At 35.3% G+C, this 21,939-nt stretch overlaps 3 long non-coding RNA genes and 1 pseudogene across 3 annotated transcripts in view; 2 read left to right on the forward strand and 2 right to left on the reverse strand.

The window, feature by feature from the left end:
* The window catches only part of LOC147841789 (uncharacterized), a 227,344-nt gene that overhangs the window by 187,343 nt on the left and 18,062 nt on the right, over positions 1-21,939 (forward strand). The window lies entirely within an intron of this gene.
* LOC147841791 (uncharacterized) lies at positions 3,155-14,092 on the reverse strand. The gene is made up of 2 exons (XR_015502583.1): positions 13,746-14,092; positions 3,155-3,682 (listed from the first exon to the last, which is right to left on the reverse strand). It is a non-coding gene; the product is annotated as an uncharacterized LOC147841791 (long non-coding RNA).
* On the forward strand, positions 5,212-14,210 carry LOC147841792 (uncharacterized). Its single transcript, XR_015502602.1, has 2 exons — positions 5,212-5,448; positions 13,934-14,210. It is a non-coding gene; the product is annotated as an uncharacterized LOC147841792 (long non-coding RNA).
* On the reverse strand, positions 15,029-15,147 carry LOC137496752 (5S ribosomal RNA; annotated as a pseudogene).

The raw sequence follows: 21,939 nt of genomic DNA on the forward strand, positions 1-21,939 counted from the left end.
GTTGGTTTAAGATGTTGGCTCATCGCTGGATTTTAGTCACTTTCAAACACAATCTAAAATCAACTAAATATCAACGCCATTATTTGACATCAAAAAACGTTGTCCTTTGACGTCGTCTAGACATTGAATTTTGGTAAAGTTTTATGATGTTGTGTGCCTGCTGGTGTAGCTCTGGCTATAATTCGCGCTCTCCAGAAATGTCTACAGGGCTTCATTTTTACAATGAGCCTGTTTTGTAACCTTTTTCAATACTCTTTCCACCACTGGTTGTTGTTTCATATTGTTATAAAGACTCTAATGTCTCCCAGTTGTCAATTAATAGTTTATAAAGTTGCTCAGGAGAGCTGCTGTTCATCCTCATATAACTTCTGTGACTCCACAGTGACCCTCAAGTCTACACAGCATTACATCACCAGAGTGTGATTCATTAGGTCGGGACCCATGCTAACATTTATAAAAAAAATAGGAGCTTTTTCTTCATAAAACATTGAATAGTTTTGCTCGGATTCCAGCAGTATTTTTGACAAATTGCAGGAGCTTGTAAGCCTGCATGATTCAAACACTGCTGTCAGCATTACAGCAGCACCGTGTCACAATAACAAAGCTGTACTGCTCTCCAAATTAAAGCAGCGAGAGGTGATAAGGACAGAGCAGCAGAACTAACAGATGGGCCGATCAACCTCCCATTTATATCTAAATTGAATCTTTTTCCACCACTGTGTCTTTTGAGAAAGCACAGACATCAAAAGACACAACAGTAAACGTCCCTAGAGAAATGCGATTTGGATCCAGTAGCACATATACATGGTTCTCTCATGACCATAATGAGATATTGTTTTCATTTCCTCATGATAAGTTTTCCTCTCTGCATCTGTGTGTGTGTGTGTGTCTTGCTTGCGGGGAGTTTGTTTGCTGTGGTGAGGAGCAGTGCGGATCTTCTGTGTTTGCTGGCTTTCAACTCTCTAACTAAGAATAAAACACCAGATGCACAAACTAAACAAATACTAGGCAGGAGGGCTAAGTTATATTGTTGGTATGTTCACAGACACTCATACAAACACTGATATTTAGATATGCAAATCTAGAGAACACACTGTAGTATGACGTACTTTGAGAAAGCACAGTGTTGATCTCCTGTAAGCTGCGGTTGATATTAGCGGTGTTCCAGATCCTGGTGAGATGCCTGGTTGTGCTCTGCCTACATAGACATCTGCCTTCTGTGACACAATGGAAACTCAGAAGTTGCTGGTTTGGATCACTCTGTACATTCTGAATGTGTTATCTCATTCCCTTTAGTTAATTGCTGGAATTTTAATTGTAATCCATCCATCCTTCCATCTATCCATCCATTCATCCATCCTATGATTTTTGTTTTGTTTTTCCATTCTATGTATAGTTTGACATTCTATCTGTCTGTTGATGGCTCTATTGATCTATCATTTTATCTATCTATCTATCGTTCTGTCTATCTATTAACTTATGTTTCATTTTGCCATTCTATGTTTGGTTTGATAGTCTGTCCATCCATTCATTCATCCATCCATCCATCCATCCATCCATCCATCCATCCATCCATCCATCCATCCATCCATCCATCATAGACATCTGCCTTCTGTGACACAATGGAAACTCAGAAGTTGCTGGTTTGGATCACTCTGTACATTCTGAATGTGTTATCTCATTCCCTTTAGTTAATTGCTGGAATTTTAATTGTAATCCATCCATCCTTCCATCTATCCATCCATTCATCCGTCCTATGATTTTTGTTTTGTTTTTCCATTCTATCTATAGTTTGACATTCTATCTATCTGTCTGTTGATGGCTCTATCGATCTATCATTTTATCTATCTATCTATCTATCTATCTATCTATCTATCTATCTATCTATCTATCTATCTATCTATCTATCTATATATCTATCTATCTATCTATCTATCGTTCTATCGTTCTATCTATCTATTAACTTATGTTTCATTTTGCCATTCTATGTTTGGTTTGATAGTCTGTCCATTCATTCATCCATCCATCCATCCATCCATCCATCCATCCATCCATTCATCCATCCATCTATCATTTTTTTTGTTTAAGTATGGTTTAACATTCTCTGTTGATCTATCTATCTATCTATCTATCTATCTATCTATCTATCTATCTATCTATCTATCTATCTATCTATCTATCTATCTATCTATCTATCTATCTATCTATCTATCTATCTATCTATCTATCATCTGTCTGTCTGTCTGTCTGTCTGTCTGTCTGTTTTTATCTAAACATCTGCAAAGTTTCAAACTTAGGATTATCAAAAAGAATTTTCCTTTAAACAAACATTCAAACAAGTCAAATCAACATTCAAATCCCACCTTTAAAAAAACTAAATTAAACTGTGTTTTTCTAGTTAAATATTACATGTATAAGAATTTTAATTAATTATTTATCAAACTTTAAAAAAACTTAAATGCATTTCTGGTGAAATTCTGAAATTTAAATGTAAATTAAAGAACATTCTCAGTTTGGTTCTGAATAGCTTCCAAACCAAATGCAACCAAAGCCCACTGGAGACGCAACTCAAGTGTTTTCAGTGCAGGAGAAATAAGAGGAACAATGTCATTCTCTAATTTGCATAAAATCAGCACACACCTATTTTGCATAAAATGGTTGTATTTTAAACACATGAAATGTTCGGCATATTTTCAGCATTGACTGAATTCCATGAGCTTGGTGCAATGCATTATGAGAATGCCTTCTCTATGAAGTATACAATGAAGCCATACAATTGGCTAAATACAGAGACTTAATTAAATATTGTGTAGGAACAGTGCCTCTGATGCTTTAAATTGTTTCACACAGAGACCGCTCATTAGGTTTTGGAACAGAGCGACCATCTCCAGCTGTTTGTTATTATGATCAAAGTCTGTTCCTCTTAACATCTCCCATGGAACAGAGCAGTTGCCCTATACATTAGAGCAGTGAAAGCTGTGGCCTTTAAGACTGCAATTTTTCGGTTTTATTCCACAATGGGGAACTACGGATAAATATAGCCACCAAAAAAAAAAAAAAGAAAAAAATTATTTGCAAAATACAAAAAGAGCTGAGAAGTCTTTCCACTTTTTCCCGCACATGACTTCAGCCCTATATAAAAATAATATTGAGATTTATAGTAAAAATTTGTTTTATTTTATTTTTTTATTTTTTACAAATGACCCATATAAACAAATGACCCAGTACAGTAGTTTCCTACAAATATAATACAAGCATATACAAGTATTCTAATGTGTTTATTACAATTCATCAATTAAAAGTCAATAATCCATTTATTCATTTTGCTTCAGCTTAGTCTCTTATTTATCAGGGGTCACTACAGTGGAATGAACTTATTCAGTCATCTATTCTGGCATATTTTTAATGCGGATGGCCTTCCAGCTGCAACCCAGTACTGGTAAACACTTATGCAAATTCTTATTAACACACAAACTCATACACTACGGCCAATTTAGTTTGTTCAATTAACCTATGTATACCGCATATCTTTGGACTCTGGGGGAAACCAGAGCACCTGAAGGAAACCCACTTGGAGAATATGCAAACTGCATACAGAAATGCCACCTGGCCCAGCCGGAACTCAAACCAGTGTCCTTCTTGCTGCGAGGCAAGTGTTCCAACCACTGAGCCACCTTGTCGCCTGTCAATAATACAATATTAGAATACCTTTTAAAAAACACTACACCACTGGTGCACAGTGTTGGCACCAGTGGTGTAGTGGTTGGTGCGTTGACACATGTACTCCGGTGCTCACCCAAGTTTGATTTTGAGTTTGGCCTGAGTAGTTACTCTCTACTTTCCTATCCAATAAAGGTGAAAACCCAGAAAATATAATTATATAAAAAAAACTGTGCACAGTATGATATATGTAAAATAAAATTTATTATAGTATGGTTCAAAAATACTCCTATTTACAATACATTACTGTAGTATTTTTGTTAACATGGGACATTTCAAAGGATAGGTTGCATTAACAGTTCAACACATTCAAAAGAACTAAAGCCAATCACACCAAATAATAAGATTACATTATTATTAATATTGGAAACTGCGTCAGAGGCACATTCAACTTTGTGCTTTATTTTTATCCATTGTGAAAATAAAATTACATTTGGTATTTCAACGTGACATTAGTATCACAAGCATATCTGCGGTCAAAGGACTTCAGAATTCACTTTGTTCTGTTCTCCACAATAATTTCTCTTTTTATTCATTCAAAATGTCCATGGACAAACTGCTGCTGAAAGACTTGTTAAGAGTTGTTGTGTTGTGGCTTTAACTGTAGACTGTAAGCTTTAATTTGAGGGATCTCATCTTTGGATCTTGAGAGTTGACAGCAGCAGAATCCAAATGCAAATAGCACACTTGAAATAAACTTTGGACCTTTTTATATGCTCAATGTAATTGAAAATAATGAGAAAATAACACACACCTGGCTATGGAACAGCTGAGAAGCCAATTATCACATTACTTTTGGTCCCTTAACAAGTGGGAGGCACATATGAAAACAGTTGTAATTCCTACTGTACTTCATCTGATTTGGATGTAAATTCCCTCAAATTAAAGCTTAAAGTCTGCAGTTAAAGCCCATATTTTTTGTTTGTTTCATTTCAAATCCATTGTGTTGGTGTATAGAGCCAAAACATTTTACAATTGTATTGATGTACCAATATTTATGGACCTGACTTTTTTTGATTTCGGAGCAATTGACCTTATTTAAAGCCTGCTCTCCATGACATAGCAGTACTGTAAGTGTGTGCCTGTTGTAATTTGAAAAAATATTCACTACTCACAGAAGTAATATTTTCAATGTTTTCATTCACTTTTATTAATTTATTTGACAATATTTAAAAATAAATGAATACAAAAATTTAAAACAATGACATTTATTTTTTTAATTTAGCCTCATTTATGGAGCTCTTAACAACAAAGAAAACGTACTTCTACATATTTCTGAAACATAATACATGTTTGAAAGGGTAAAAATTGAATACATGAACTGAGGAAAATAATGACACCTCATCATACCCAGTTTTTAAAACACTTCAATGATTGCTTACAGTTCATCAGAAGTCATTCCCATAATTAACTCAAAGCATCATGGGATGTGTGAAAAAAAAGTGGATCACTGAGCTGATATGTGCTTGTTTCTGTCTACTCTTTGAATTCTGTGTTTGAGATGAATGATGGGGAATTAGAAAAGCCTCTCCATAATCTCCTCCAGCACCACAGCAGATATAAATCCTTCCATAAGCTCTTGGGACGAGATGCTTCCGCTGGTGAGGGGCAAAGTCTGATGGACAATCTCGTCTGCTCTGGTTGATGACATTTCCTGATTAATGGCCCATGTGCTGCCATTACTCTAGGCTATGGGACCACAACTCAATGTGGCATCCAGTGCAGTTGGTATGTATATGACTGTGTACAGAGCTTCCTTTCATAGCCAAAGCACTCATTGCGAATCTCCACATATACTGCATATGATTTAACACAAGCAGGACTTTAATACCAGAGCTGTTCATTAGCATTCTCATTCATCTCAATGGCAGTTGCTCAATAAGAGCATGACCCGTTTCTCATTTACATTTTAAGAGCCCACAAAAACCTATATATTAATTTATATGTAATGCATGTAAATGATGTACATTTATATGTACTGCATTTGTATTGTTTTCTTCCTCACAGTTGATCACGCTTCGGTTTGTAATAAATAGTCTATTTAAGAAAATTCTATCTTTTAGACGTGAAACCTGAAGGATCACCAAAATCTCTCATTGTGTGAGAGATTTTCACCATAAAATGTTAAGGTATCTATACTATACTGGATTCCACACAATCTATTTGTGTTGGCACAACATGAAGGAATTAAGCTAACTTATTAGTATTTACAAATTTGTCACAAAAAATCCTCAAAAATTGTGCTGTTTTACTTCATTTTAAGGCTGTACTCTCACTATGTACAGTTGCCTCGAACCTGGCCAAAGCACGCTTGTCCCCCTCTATCGTCTCCCATGACAGCCCGAACTCACACTCAGGCCTGGGCACGCTTATGTCATCGATGCTGCGCTGTTCAGTAAGCGCTTTCGCTCAGCACACAGGACATTTCTCTAGTTATATCGTTTAGTCGTTTGATATGCAGTGACATGCAGTCAAATATTTCACCAAACAGTCCTTAGAGATGCGTTGACACGCGGTCAGATATTTTGCAGAACAGATCCGCCACTTTTGGCGCTCATAAACGATCATAAAGCCCTTGTGCTGCAAGAATGAGGAGGTTTGCTGAAGGTGCGCAATTGTCGTGCAGTGAGGGGTTTGCGTCTTTAATAATCTACGGCAGTTTGCGTTCATTGAACAGTAAGATTGATTAATAAATCCATATGAAACAGTCCCTTAAAGTCACGTCTCACTTTCAGTTCCGGGCCCAAGTGAACCACACTCAGGACCACCTCACCTCTTCCAACCGGGCCAGGGCCGGCCAAGTGAACCGTGCCTGAGCCCGATTCAGCGCACTCACACTTCTCAAACAATCCGGGAAACGGGCCTGGGCACAGTTCGGATAGCATAGTGTGAGTACGCCCTAAATAAGTAGTTTAAACAAACAGCTAACGTAATCTTTTTTTGAGTGTATTCTATATATATACCACACATTTTTCATCATTTATAGGCTTTTCTCCCAACTTTTCCACATTTCCCAGTTTTAGTCTCCTGTAATAGATGTTATTATAACAAAAGAAGACGGAAATAACATCATTGACTCATTTGTGAAAATAATCTAACTTATTTAGATCTTGTTCACGAAAAATACATTAGCAGCAAAGAATTAATTGGCTTATGCTAAAACCAAAGCTCGACTCCAGGGTTTAACAACAAGCTCATTTTAAATACCATTTCCTGAGGTGTCAACAAAGGTTTTAAAGTTTACGCCTGCGGTCCTCGACAGAGTTCACACAGTCATCGGTCTGACACCCGATTCCACCCTCAGGACAAACTGATAGCACCAAAACAATGAAAAGTGCTCACTCCAGCATTCTGGCCCTTTTTCGCTAGGATTTCCCCCAGGCTTTTGTTTTTGTTTGGAGTTATTCATCGGGCACAAGCAGAAATGTGCAGTCTGTCAAGTAAAATTTTCCCACAATGTTTCTGAAATGAAACTGTTTGCTTTTCTCTACTTGCTGTTAAAGGCATAGTTCACCCAAAAATGAAAGTTCTGTCATCATTTGCTCTCCCATGTTTTACGTTTTCTTTAACACAAAATAATATATTTTGCTGAAAAAAGCTCCAAAACCTGTAACCATTGCTTTCCATAGTTTGTTTTTCCTACTATTGAAGCTGATGGGTTCAGCTTTCTTCAAAATATCTTCTTTAGCGTTCAACAGAAGAAAGAAACTCATAAAGGTTTGGAACCACATTAGGGTGAGTAAATAATGATTACATTTTACTTTTTTGGGTGAACTATCCATTTAAAGCAAGACACTGCAAGTGAATAGAGATATAAAACAATGAACTAATCCAATATTAGTTGACAACCTAATTAACTATTCATCATCATACTTTCTCAAGTTGATTATTTATAAGAATTGCAATTAATTTTGCAATCTGTTTTTTTTTAAAGTTTTTAAATGCAAATGAGGCATGAGGCATGTCTCTGTAAATATTACTAATAGTACTAATGTGCGTACATTTTTAGCACAGACATCCAAACATTAATTGAGTTTTTTTTTTTTTTTTTTTAGCATTTGTTATCTATTGTGTTAAGTATTGTTTTAAATTTTGTTGTATACATTTCATTTCATTTTCCTTTGGCCTAGTCCCTTTATTCATCAGGCGTCACCGTAGCGGAATGAACCGCCAACTTATCTAGCACATGTTTTGCGCAGCGGATAGCCTTCCAGCTGCAACATAGTACTGGTAAACATCCATACACACTCATATAAACATCACACATACACTACAGCCAATTTAATTTTGTCAATTCATGTATACCGCATGTCTTTGGACTGTGAGGGAAAACGGAGCACCCCGAGGAAACCCACAGCAACACAGGGAGAACACGCAAACTCCACACAGAACTGGCCCAACCAAGACTCGAACCAGCGACTTTCTTGCTGTGAGGCTACAGTGCTAACATCTGAGCCACTGTGTTGCCTTGCTGTATACATTAAGATAAGTTATGTAAGAACAGTAAAAAACCTTTAATATATAGATATGAACAAAACTGGGTAGTTTGGTTTATGTATAGTAAGTGCTGCTGAAGTGGAGATTTATGGCTCAGTTAAGGAGAAAAACACAAATTTTGCCCCAATAGTATCTGACTGCATATGCAAACTGAGACATGGGGCCTTATCATACACCTGGTGCAATAAGGAACAAGACGTGTTTGACACAATTTGTTGCTATTTTCAGACCAGTGCAACCCTTTTTACATTTTACGACACACTGTTTAAATATCATATTAATTTGCGCCACTTTGTGGACTCATGGGTGTTCTGTTCTAAAACAGAGGTGTGTTAAGGTACATTGTTGGTGTGTTGCTATTTTAGAACTGAAATAGACCCCACCATTGACCAACTGAAAGCTGGTCTGAAATCTAGCGCAGAGTGTGTTTGTTTTGCAACTATGTGGTTTCAAACGATTATACATTGCTTAATACACATGATGTACAGCGATACACAAATCATCAACTTAGAATTATAAGGTAATCTGCGTTCTGAATGATTGTGAAATCTTGAGCTTCTAAGTTTTTGCATTCCATATAGCAAATAGTATGTGTGTAACATTTGTTTTTTTAAATAAAAATACTTATAAAAAAAACATCACATAAAGTAAATAAGTTGTCATTGAATAAGAATATGTCAATAACTCAATTTTGACAAAAATGTCAGATAGAACATTATAATTCTAAGGTGACAAAATGTCTACACAAATGAAAAAAATAAAGGATTAAAATGTTAGCAGTATTATTTATTAGCAGCATTCTTTATTATATGCATATTTATTGTTGATTTAAAAAAACAAGTTTAGATTTGTCCACCTGTCGGGTTTTTAAGACTTATGAATCACCATATTGGACATAAGAATAGGACGTGTGTTTTGATATAACTACGTTTTTTGACCCCCCCTTTATTATTATTGTTCATTTATGCATTTGCTGGAAATTAGAACTGAATTTAGAAATAGTTTTGAAACAAATCTTTGCACTTAAGAAACAAAATTAAATATGTAGGCTATTGGATGTCTTCTTCAAAGTGCATGCAACACCATTTCTTTACTCCACAAAAGTAAAGGAGTAAAGTAAAGAGTAAAAGTAAAGTAAAGAGGAAGTAAAGAATTAAAAAGTTTCATTCTTTATTTTTGCACTGCAGATGGTCTGTTCAACTGTTTTCTCGCTAGTGAAGCATTCAGTTTTCCACTTACAAAGTCCGCCATGTAAATAGCAAATGCGCCATGGCGTGACGCAACTGACTCTTAAAGGGGAATGGGAGATGAGACTCTGATTGGTTTAATGCACATTATGCTCGAAACACATCCATAACTCATTAAGAGAATAGGTACATTCCTATTAGACCATGTGCCAGGGTGCAGAGTGTATATTTCCGTCCTTAAAATAGCAAAAGTAAATTCTGACACGCCCTAAATGCTTTTGCCCTATACGCTTTAGACTTTGCACCTAGATTGTTAAAATAGAGCCCATGCCGTCTCCAACATATCAGACACAATGCACTCAATGAAGCTAGTCATGTCACTGTGAGGGTTAGGGTTAGGATACGAGGTTAGGTGTTCACATTAAAACATTGCATGCAGCTTAGCTTCCATCTGCACCTGGCCTGCAGTCAGACCCTTCTCAAAGTTTAAAAAACAGCATATAAATCTATGTAAAGTAAATGAAATCTAAAGACTTATAATCTGTAACTTATAATCTGCAAAAAAAAAGTATTTTGGCATGTTTCTTTACATTAATTGAAAGTACAAAAATATAAAAAAGCCAAAACCTCAAAATCGACAGATTTCATGATGCTACGTATCCCCTATCCTTTGTGGCCCAGCCATGTTGTTGTTCAGATTAAGAGAATGAATTAATCTCGATTATGTTGGTGTAGTTTGTAATGCATGATTAAAATTATATCACATTTCGCACACTCAGACACAAGCTTGCACGCAAATCACATAAATAGAAGATGTTAGTGAGAGGGGGGGGTGGGGGGTGAGACTTACTGTATGTGCGAACACTGACTACAGCAGCGCAAGGGAGAGAGAAAGAGACAGACAGAAGGAGAAGGAGAGGGTGAGATAAAGGAGAGTGAGAACAGCAAGAAACACAGAAAGAGAGAAGATGCATTATACAGACTCAAAATTCAACAAATTTAAAGGGAAAGTTCACAAAAAATAAAGATTCTGTCATCATTTTCTGACCCTCATGTCGTTCCAGTGCTGTCTGACTGACTTCTGCAGAACACAGACACGCTTCTTTAAGACATAGGTCTCAAACTCAATTCCTGGAGGGCTGCGGCTCTGCACAGTTTTGCTCCAATCCTAATCAAACACAGCTAATCTAACTAATCAAGGTGTTCAAGACTACCTAAGCAGGTGTGAGCTGTAAGTGATTGGAGGTAAACTGTGCAGAACTGTAGCTCTCCAGGAATTGAGTTTAAGACCACTGCTTTTAAACAAAGACAATTCAGGTGAATTGAGGGAACAATTAAATAATATTTAAAAAGACCTAGATGATTTAACATGTTTATTAAACATTGTGTACATATGCAAATGAGAAATAGATTATCAAATTTGCCCTCCTTTCTGGTACAAAAATCTATGGTCATGTTTTGACATATTGGAGTCATATATTGTTTTAGGGATTTTAGGAATCTTTTTGTAACTCCACTTTCTTGAATGATTGATTGATTGATCGAATGATTGCACAATAAAATGTTACATGTAACTAATCAAATTAGGTATAAAAACATCTTTTAAAAACTTTCACAACACAAGTATATACACAAGGATTGTTGTATCGGTGGAGATTTATGGGTCAGTGCAGGAAAAAAAAACTGATTTTGAGAGAACGGTATTTCAAAATATGCATCATAATTAAAATTTACAGACTCAAGATTGATGAAGAGCAGGAAATTGAAATTTATGCATATTTTGTCGGTCTCTTTACAGTAAGGAAAAAAAATTATGAAGATAATTTATTTATTTTTTATTCTAGAGTATTAGTAGTATGACAGTACCTTGGGTTCAACAGAGTCAGAATGAACACTGATGATTCTCCATTCTGACATTTTATACCGTTTCTTCCCATTTGATCAGGTTAATAAGGATTCTCTTTGAAGAACAATCCCAGACCGTTTGGTAGAATCACTCAAAATGGTTTCTTCTTGAATGTAAATAAGGCATAACAGTAAGATGTTACTCTTTCGTTTCCAGATCTTTGATGGACTTACGAGTGAGAACATTCACTGTTTAGAATAGATGGGGTTAAAAGAATCCCTTTTGATCAACAAATTGTTCTTAATGGTTTATATGCTACAGTAAGTAAATTATCACCCCAAAGTCATTATTAAAATACTTAACTTGAGGAACTAAAGCAATTTGTTAAGAAATGAGCAAAGAACGCAATTGTAAAAAGATGCAGAAGATGGGTCTAGGCAGACTTAGTTTCTTACATTACATTATGGCCTTCTGACATCCAATCCTTTCAGAAGCGGACAAACGCGACAGTGACACACAAAAAAACAAAGGAGAATCCAGAAAAAACAAAAGAGCAAATGATTCTTTTAGCAACCTAAAACATGAACAAACTGCCATGTTTAACTATTATCATCACCTTTTGGACTATTTTAAAGATACAGTTGAGAGGTTTGTGCTGACTGTGGGCTATATGTTGCATGTTGTTTTTGAACCCAAATAAAGTCTAAATGCATGCTGTGGTAGTTTCTCTGAAATTGGTAACATATCGCAGACTGTAAGGTGCTGTAGGTGTTCATATACAGTTGAAGTCAGAATTATTAGCCCCCGTGAATTATTTTAGGCTTCCTGTTTATTTTTTTCCCCATTTTCTGTTTAATGGAGAGAAGATTGAAGATAGAAGATTGTTTCAACACATTTCTAAACATAATAGTTTTAATAACTCATTTATAATAACTGATTTATTTTATTTTTGCCATTATTAGAATAATTAATATTTGACTAGATATTTTTTAAGACTCTTCTATACAGCTTAATGTGACATTTAAAGGCCTAAATAGGTTAATTAGGTTAACTAGGCTGTGTGGTAAATTAGGCAAGTTATTGTATAACGATGGTTTGTTTTGTATACTATCGGGAAAAAAATCGCTTTCAGGGGCTGATCATTTTGTCCTTAAAATGGTTTATAAAAAAACAACTGCTTTTATTCTAGCCAAAATAAAACAAACAAGACTTTCTCCAGAAAAAAAAAAATATTATCAGACATACTGTGAAAATTTTCTAGCTCTGTTAAACATAGTTTTGGAAATTTTTAAAAAAAGAAAAAAATTCAAAGGGGGGCTAATAATTCTGACTTCAACTGTATAATGCATTTATTTATTTACTTTATAATAGACTATTTTGCCCTATCATTGATCTGCAGTTATAATCAAATCAGAGGAACATCTTGTGCTAATCTTTATTATCATAAAAAAAGGGCTTCTCTCTCGGGATACTGTATATGATTTACGCTCATTAGGGCATTGCTATCAATATGTGGGAGACTCCATCCGGGAAAGGTGGGATGTCTGTCATTATCACATCTGACATTTCTATAATGGAAAACACTTGGAGATATTTTTAGATTGGTCGTTAGTACCGCTGGTTAGCTTAATTTGCTGCTCATTAATACTGTAGTAGCTGGGTTTCCTTCACACTGTGTTAATGCACATTTTGAAGTATCGCATGAGAAACGAAATGCTAAATCTCAAATAAAAACCCCCTAATTCACAAAAGAAATAAATAAATTGAGGTGGTTTTCGACTGCGAAAATGGCTTAATGGAAATAATATGAGATGGAAACAGATTTAGTGATGGGTTCAGTTTTAGAGGCAATGTGAGATGTGGCAGTACATTAAAGATTAACATTTTAAAGTACATGTATTATTAATTTATTTAGCATTGTTATTTTATATATTTTATTTTATATGTAATATATTAATTTAGCTGGTGGTTCATTCTGCTGTAGTAACCCCTGATAAATAAGGGACTAAGCTGAAGGAAAATGAATGAACGAATGAATGAATGAATGAATGAATGAATGAATGAATGAATATTATTTTAGGTTATACATTTTCAGTATTTATTTAAAGATTATTTTTAGATTTTTTTTACTATTTAGTATTTATTGAAAGTTAGATAGATAGATGATAGATAGATAGATAGATAGATAGATAGATAGAGATAGATAGATAGATAGATAGATAGATAGATAGATAGATAGATAGATAGATAGATAGATAGATAGATAGATAGATAGATAGATAGATAGAGATAGATAGATAGATAGATAGATAGATGATAGATAGATAGATAGATAGATAGATGATAGATAGATAGATGATAGATAGATAGATAGATAGATAGATAGATAGATAGATAGATAGATAGATAGATAGATAGATAGATAGATAGATAGAGTTATTAATTTATTGATCAAATTATTTCTTAACATTCACATCTGTTTTATAAATGTATACTCCATTTCTTCAACTCCATTATGTTCAATCTGAACTACTTCTTACATGCAAAGCTAACAATAATCAGTCTCACCTCGACCTCGTATATGTTGTTTATGTTCTGTCAGTGCACTGTTCTTCATCAGTCCTCATGACATTGAGGTGCACAGTAGGAAATAACACAATTATCCGCTTTGACCTTTCGGCAGCTCCCCCGGCATCGTATGCTTATCCTGAGAGACTCCGGCCGGCCCTGAGAGATCATGAGTGTATGTGCATATGTGTATGTCTGTGGCTCCAGAAGGACAGGAAAGAGCTGGCGAGGACACGTCGCTCCCGCCCTGTGATTATTTTGTGCTAGTGAGCACACCAGGCCGACCGGGAGCCGCTCCAATCAATATGCAGCTTTTCGCATTTTGTAACAGGTGCAACGTCCGTGGGGATGACAACCTGACATTATGATCCAATAAAACGCTTCACATACTCTTGGTTTTGATCTTATCACTTCCAAAAAACAAGACAGGCTTGTGAAAAGTATTGGGAAAGTTCTGCAGAAATAATGGAACGTTTCTTCTTTTGTGCTTTGAGTTTTAATGTGAAATGTTCAGGGATTTCTGCTAAGAATCGTGGTAAATTTCTCTGATTTTCTCAGAAATGGATAAACATGACTGCAGCAAACTTTTATTCTGGTTCATAAAGAAAGATAAGCAAAAAAATAATAATTCTTTATTGTGTCTGGAAATAACACAAAACCTTACTGTACTGTAATGTCATAAAATGGATTTGCTGAATCAACTCCTTTTTTAAAACATTTATGAAGACAAATATGACTGGAAAGGCAAAGGGATTTTATGAATAATTTCCATATTAAAACAAGAATCATCATTTAAAAGCATGTTTAAAATATGCTTAAAATGTTAAAATTCATAAACATGATTTATTATTATCTATAATATAAAATAACTAATAAAACAATACTATAGGTATTGTAAACTAAACATTTAAAGCATTTTTAATGAACGTTTAGTAAGCATTTTCTTATAAATACATATTCACTATTGATATCCGCACCTTTTGGCATTTGCTTTTCGTCATGATCACCAGCGATCTAACTTCCAGAAATCGCTGGTAAACAATCACATTCACATGAACTACAAATCTGCCATGTTATGGACTACATATTAAGTCATGCAACACACACACCTGCTCCAAGTCACCAGTGATTGCAAACACTCACAGGTGAAGCTGCACATCTACACTGATTACAAGGACTATTATTAAACCTGCATTTGTATCCGCAAGTCTGCTTTTAGCCCCTGTTATACCCAGGCAGTCTCCCAACCAAGTACTAACCAGGCCCAACCCTGCTTCACTTCCGAGTTCAGACCAGATCAGGCATACTCAGGGTGGTATGGCTGTAAGCGATTGTGCATGTATTCCAGTGATCTAAGGAGTTAGATAGTGATCGTGACACACTATGCATGTGAGCTGGCAAAAGTCCTGCAAATGCAATGTGTTCATGCAGACATTTTATTATTGTAAAGCTAATCAAACATTCTGCATATCTCATTACAATACCTTAATTATATTTCTATTTTAATTATATTTCTATATTGTACACCGGGGGATGTATTTTCTCACAACATTTTTGTGTAATGTTCAGTGTTGTGAAATGTTTAGCAAAAAATAGATCTTTTTATTATTGTTTAATGTATATATGTATGCATGTATGTATGTATATATATATATATATATATATATATATATATATATATATATATATATATATATATATATATATATATATATATATATATATATATATATATATATTAACCCTGTTTAAAATGTGTTTGTTTTATATTTACTGACGGGTTTTGGATATAGCAAAATGCCTATAAATAGTTCTTGAAAGAACACATTTGACACTGTTAAGGTACAAAGTGTCTTGTCACTGTAGTGGTACCTTCATGGATCACGTTTGTGCCTTTGATGAAGGCACAATATTGTATCTGCAGGTTTTAAAAACCAAAAATTCATTTTGGTTTCCCATTTTACAGATCATGTCCTTAAAGGTACAAACTGCAATGGTACAAATTTGTTTCTTTGTCTTATGTTGCAATTTTGTTCCATAAAAAGGTACTGCCCAAGTGACAAGGGTTTGTACTTTCTTTGGTACAACATTGTCTCATTTTTTTTTCAGAGAGTGTAGGCAAAAAAACAAACAAAAATAAACTAATTGATTAAATAATCAAATTGTGTTTTTCCATGTCAAAGTGCTACATTGTATCAGAGCAGCTAAGCCATTTTGCTGCATTAAATGAAAGTATACAGTAATATGAAGTAATATTATACTGCCATGGAAAACATTATGAAACCATTTGAGAGTTATTATTGTTTTTTATATCTAAATTTGTCACTTAATAGGTTCTTTTTTAAAAGGGAGAGTTAACCCAAAAAAGGAAGCCATTTATTTACCACTGACCTGCTTCAAACCAGTTTTTTTTTTTTCTTCACAAAAGAGAATCTTTTTGAGAATGTTGGAAACAACCATTGACGTCATGGTAGGAAAAACAAATATTATTGAAGTCAAAGGTTACTGGTTTTTAACATTCTTCACAATATCTTTTGTTTTCAACAGAACAAAATCTAAGTTGTTTGGAACAAGAGATGGGTGAGCAAATGACAATTTTTCAAATTTTCAGTGAACTAGTTTCCCTATCGTTAAAATATTAATTTGTGTTTTATTTTATATAATATTAATACATTCATTCATTCATTTTCTTTTCGGCTTAGTTCCTTTATTAATCTGGGGTTGCCACAGCGGAATGAACCGCCAACTTATCCAGCATATGTTTTACACAGCGGATGCCCTTCCAGCTGCAACCCATCTCTGGGAAACATCCATACACACTCATTCACACTCACACACTACGACAATTTAGCCTACCCAATTCACCGTTACCACATGTCTTTGGACTGTGGGGGGAAACGGGAGCTATATATTTGAGCCCAGCCAAGGCTCAAACCAGCGACCTTCTTGCGGTGAGGCGACAGCACTACCTACTGCACCACTGCGTCACCTTAATGTTTGTACATTTTAAAACTATTCACTGTAAAATGTATCATACATATTATATAAAAAATCACTATTAATGGCATATCCAAAATAATAATTTTTAATTATTGGTAATTAACTTTTAATTTGTTTCTTTGCTTAGTTGGAGTTGTGTAAGAAACTTTTGGGGGAAATAGTCGTGAATGGATTCTATTATAAAAATGTCATAAATTTTTTATATTTATTTCTCAAAATCCCATGATCATTCATTCATTCATTCATTCATTCATTCATTCATTCATTCATTCATTCAATTACTTAGTTGCCAACTATCATAATTTGTCCACAGACAAATGTTACATTTAGAACTAGTGCAATAGAAATAAATGTAAACGTGTAAATAAATATGAGACATAAAACCTTCAAAGTCTGTGTTGAATATGGATAAAAAATAATGTATTTGTTAAAGTATTATCAAGAAGTGTACTTATATGCAAACCTGTAAAACAAACATAGATGAAAACCTGTAATCCTATTTCTGGAGGAAAAAAAACTCATAAGATCCAGTTTTTATTATTGAATTAGGGTAATGTTTACACAGCAAGCATGTACTAAAAAAACCCTCATTTGTGTGTTTGACTTGTGTATACAGTTGTGCATACAAGACAACAAACCATTCTCCATTCACAAAGACCAGGGGAAAAAGAAAGAGGCTAAAACACTGTATTATGTATGCCAGGTGTGGGATTACAAATTAAAAGCTCTTTTTATACATTCTGACATAAGTTCACTCTAAAGCTATAGACATAGATCATGGATCACCAAACTTGTTCTTGGAGGGCCAGTGTCCTCCAACCCTAATCAAACACACCTGAACAAGCTAATCAAGGTCTTACTTTATACTTGAATCTCCCAGGCAGGTGTGTTGAGCCAAGTTAGAGCTAAACTCTCCAGGGACACCAGCCTTCCAGGACTGAGCTAGGTGACCCCTGACAGAGAGTATTTGATATTTAGGGTGAATGATTCATCAGTGAATGATTGTTAATCAGTCAAACAATAATGTTGAGTCAAACAATAATGTCAACTTAGACTATGGCTGTTTCTCAATGTGCGTTCTTCAGCAATCTTGCGTCCTCATGTTCTCGTGTAACATCAGTTCCAATACTCAAAACCGCAAGAACAGAGGACACGTGAAACTTCCCGGATGTGTTCTTGATATCGAAGACGCACCGATGCAGACTTGAGCACCGAACTCGGTGCAAGAAGTCCCAGAAGTCATTACGACTGGATGTGGGAAGCGCAACATTTTATTTAAATTTATTATTAAAGTACAGAGATGTTACTTATTTATCTCAGGAGTTTCTCTAAATGAAACAGTGAAAGTAAACATTACCATGAACATCTTAATAAAGGAATAAACACATTAAGGGTGTTTATTTGCTGAAATTCGTATGGATGCTGTAATGTTTAAATAATTTTCCATTAAAAACACGTGAAGGTCACAAGACCATCAGAAAGAACGCAGCATTCCATTTCTCAGAGGATGCGTTCTCTGTCCTCGCAGTCTCCCGAGTTCGTTCTTCCGAGGACACTTGGCAAGACCAGTCTCCACAAGAACGCAAGTCCGTTCTCTGCATTCTTGGAATTGAGAAACAGCCAATCAATTTTTGTCAACAAGGGCTCTTAGTGCCCAGTGCTGATTCTTTGTGGCTATTGTTAGTGGTCCTCAGTACTTAAGGCTTTGGGTGTTTCTCTATCTCTATGATAATGAAGTTGTCTGAGTGGTATAGTAATGCTGATTGTATTAGGGCTGGTCAAACTTTAGAGTCTGGGTGAGTTCCTGTAACTGCTTGCTTGCTTTACATGCTTTGAGGTTTTTACTCAGCTTTTTTGTTTTTAGGTTATGACGCTCAATAAAAATGCATGTAAATACTACAATGCAGTGGCCCTGCAGTCATTTAAATCACACAATTTAGATCAGTAAGGAGATCACAAACCTTACTGGAAGATATACACAACTTGTCTGGACATTACTTCTGAGTTTCTGGCATAAGCCATTAATTGGTGATGTCAGTTTGTAAAGAAACACCACACATCTGTGCACATATTGTTCTGTTTCCCATCATTGTTGTTTTGTTTGTCAAGTACTCATTCATGCCTATGGACTGCACATGTAATACACCTGCACATCAAATCTTTGTTTTCAGTAAATCACATTTTGTAGTTTACCAGAAGTCTACAGTATATCACTGACATTTAATACCATAAACATTTGACCTTTAAAACATGTATAAGCAAATATGCAAAATGCTATTTACTAGTGTACATTGTTAATCTTAGGGCATACTCACACTATGTACAGTTGCCTTGAACCGAAAACCACCCTTGTCCCTCCTCCCGTCTCTCCCAACAGCTTGCACTCACATTACATTCGGGCCTGGGCATGCTTAAGTCATTGATGATGCGCTGTTCAGTAAGCGCTCTTGCTCAGCACAATAGAGATTTCTTTAGTTATATTGCTTTAGTCTTTGATATGCAGTGACACGCAGTCAAATATTTCGCTGAACAAATCAGCCACTTTTGACGCTCATAAACAATCATAAAGTCCTCGTGCTGCAGGAATTAGGAGGTTTGCTGAAGGTGCAGCTGTCGTGCAGTGAGAGGTTTGCATCTTTAATAAACTACGACAGTTTACGTTCATTGAACAGTTCATTGAACAAGAAGCCTCCTAATACCAGCAGCACAATGAATTTTATGATCATTTATGAGCAGCAAATGTTGTGATCTGTTCAGCAAAATATCTGACTGCATGTTGCTGCATCCCAAACGACTAAAACAATATAACTAAAGCAATCTCCACTGTCCTGAGCGAGAGCGCTTCTCTTCTTGTTAAACTGAACAGTTGCATCATTGGTGACATACAGTAAGGGTGCTCAGATTCGGAAGCAAAATGCAGTGTGAGTGAAGGCCGTTGGAGCAAAGAAGGGACAATCGCACTTCGGCACGGTTCGAAGCAACCTATTGTGAATACACCCACAAAATGCTTTCAAATGAACACTGGAGGGTAGTTTATGCTCAAAACATGATCTAAAGAGAACATTCCCAACTGCTGAAAGTAAGCAGCTGCTGTAATCAGCAACATTGTGTATTATGGGATGAGGGTAAGTATTTGTTTACAATGCTTTAGCAACAACTCTATAGTAGCTCAAGGACCAAGTTCTGAAGTTACTTGCCATGAACCTTTAACATTCGCAGTTGCATCCACATTTAATTCTCAAAATGTATAGTTTGTCTAATGCAGGGATGTTACATTTTTGTAGTTTCAACCCCAATTAAACACCTGAACTATCTAATCAAGTTCCTTCTAGGTGTATTAGAAACCTCCAAGCAGGTGTGGTATATGAAGTTGGAGCTAAACTGTGCAGAACACCTGCCCTCCAGGACCAAGTTAGGACACCCCTGGTCTAAAGTGATGAATAGAAAACTATATATTATACAATGACCAAGTGCAGTTGTCTGTCCATACTAACAATCATCATGTTATCTGAAAAATTTGCCTCCTTTATTTGTTTCATGTTGGTAGTTATATAGGAATATTTGCATATGTTTATTCTGACAAATTAGAAAATGCGGTCAATGACACATCAGGCCAATGAGTAAAGGCCAATACATGAATGCATGTTGGTTTGTTCCAACTGGTTCAGACCAGAGTAATCTGTGTGGTGTGAAAAGAAAAATTAATCACAAAGAAATGCTACAATGTATCATTTGCTGCCCTTGCTCTTAACCAAACTGAACTACAGGTGTGTAAACACCTGAGATTTTAGTTTTAAAAATTATGTTGCATAAACAGCCCCTTAATACAGAGCAACCCCAGCCTAACCTCACAGGGAAACAGAACTGTTTTACTAATCGTTAAATTATTGGTAATTGGCTAGTTTGTTATTCATTTGTAATTCATAGAATGCCATTTGTGCAAAACACTCAAAGTCATCTGTACAAGACTTTCTCAAAAGAAGACTCAATCCTAAACATAGTCATTGCTGGGGTCTTGAAAACATTGTACAGAAATGTACAAATAAGATGAATTTAAATTAATTATATGCTAAAAGAAAAAGTTCTGAGTTGCTGTAAGATCACATTGGCAATTCACAGAATCAAGCAATAACTCTGAAACAAGCAAATGACTGATCATCTGGTTAAAAACATGCAGTCTTACAGTATAAGTGAATGTGTGTGTGCATTTTGCCAGTATGAATGGTCTGGAATACTTCCATATATATTATTTGTAGGATTTTTATATACAAGCAAAAACGTAACTATAGTTTCATAACTGCTCAAATGAATCAAAATCATCATTGAACCATCTGTTAGCCCATTGATAACCAGCGCTGCATGATTTCAAACACTTCTTTTCTCAAATGCACTTCTTTTTCTGCAGTACTTTGCATAATTACTTTCTAATGATTAAAATAGGTTATTAACCGTAATGACTAATGTTTAAATATAACTACAGTATACTCACTCAGTAAAATAGAGTGAGTTATTAATTGTACAGTATGCATTAGAAAAGAAATTTCAGTCTGTTACCGTCAGACTTGAAGCCCTCATAGTGTATGACAGAAAAGTTACTAGAACATTACCATAATTTTATTATAATTAATTCGATTAAAGTCGATAGGGAATTGCTTTATGATAAAACACTATATTTGCTTGCCTTTTTAATACTTTTCTTTGAATGCACGCCAACCACTATCATCTCCGATGCTTTAGACTTCTGCAGCAGCACTAAACAGTGTGCCATTAAATAGAAAAGAAAAAAAAATCACCCCAATGCAATTTCTATGTAAATGCACAACAGAGCCTGGCAAGTGACTAGAATAGAAAAATGCAGTGGACGTTATTACACTGACAGAGAGCAGCCACAAATCAAGCCAGGATAAGAAAATCTTCACAACCTTAGCCTCGGAGCAAGCTGTGATTTAGAAAGATATTTGCCATTTGCTCCTTACAAAGAATGACCTTTTTCTCTTTTGCTTAACTTTCTCTCCCTGTCGTCAAATGATTCTTGCGTTAATGTGCCTGACATTTTTATACATATATATTGTTTATATACAGCAGGTAAAATAAGTATAGAACACGTCATGATTTTTCCTG

The sequence above is a fragment of the Danio rerio genome, chromosome 11 (assembly GCF_052040795.2).
Source record: "Danio rerio strain M-AB ecotype USA chromosome 11, GRCz13ab, whole genome shotgun sequence".
Lineage (NCBI taxonomy): Eukaryota > Metazoa > Chordata > Actinopteri > Cypriniformes > Danionidae > Danio > Danio rerio.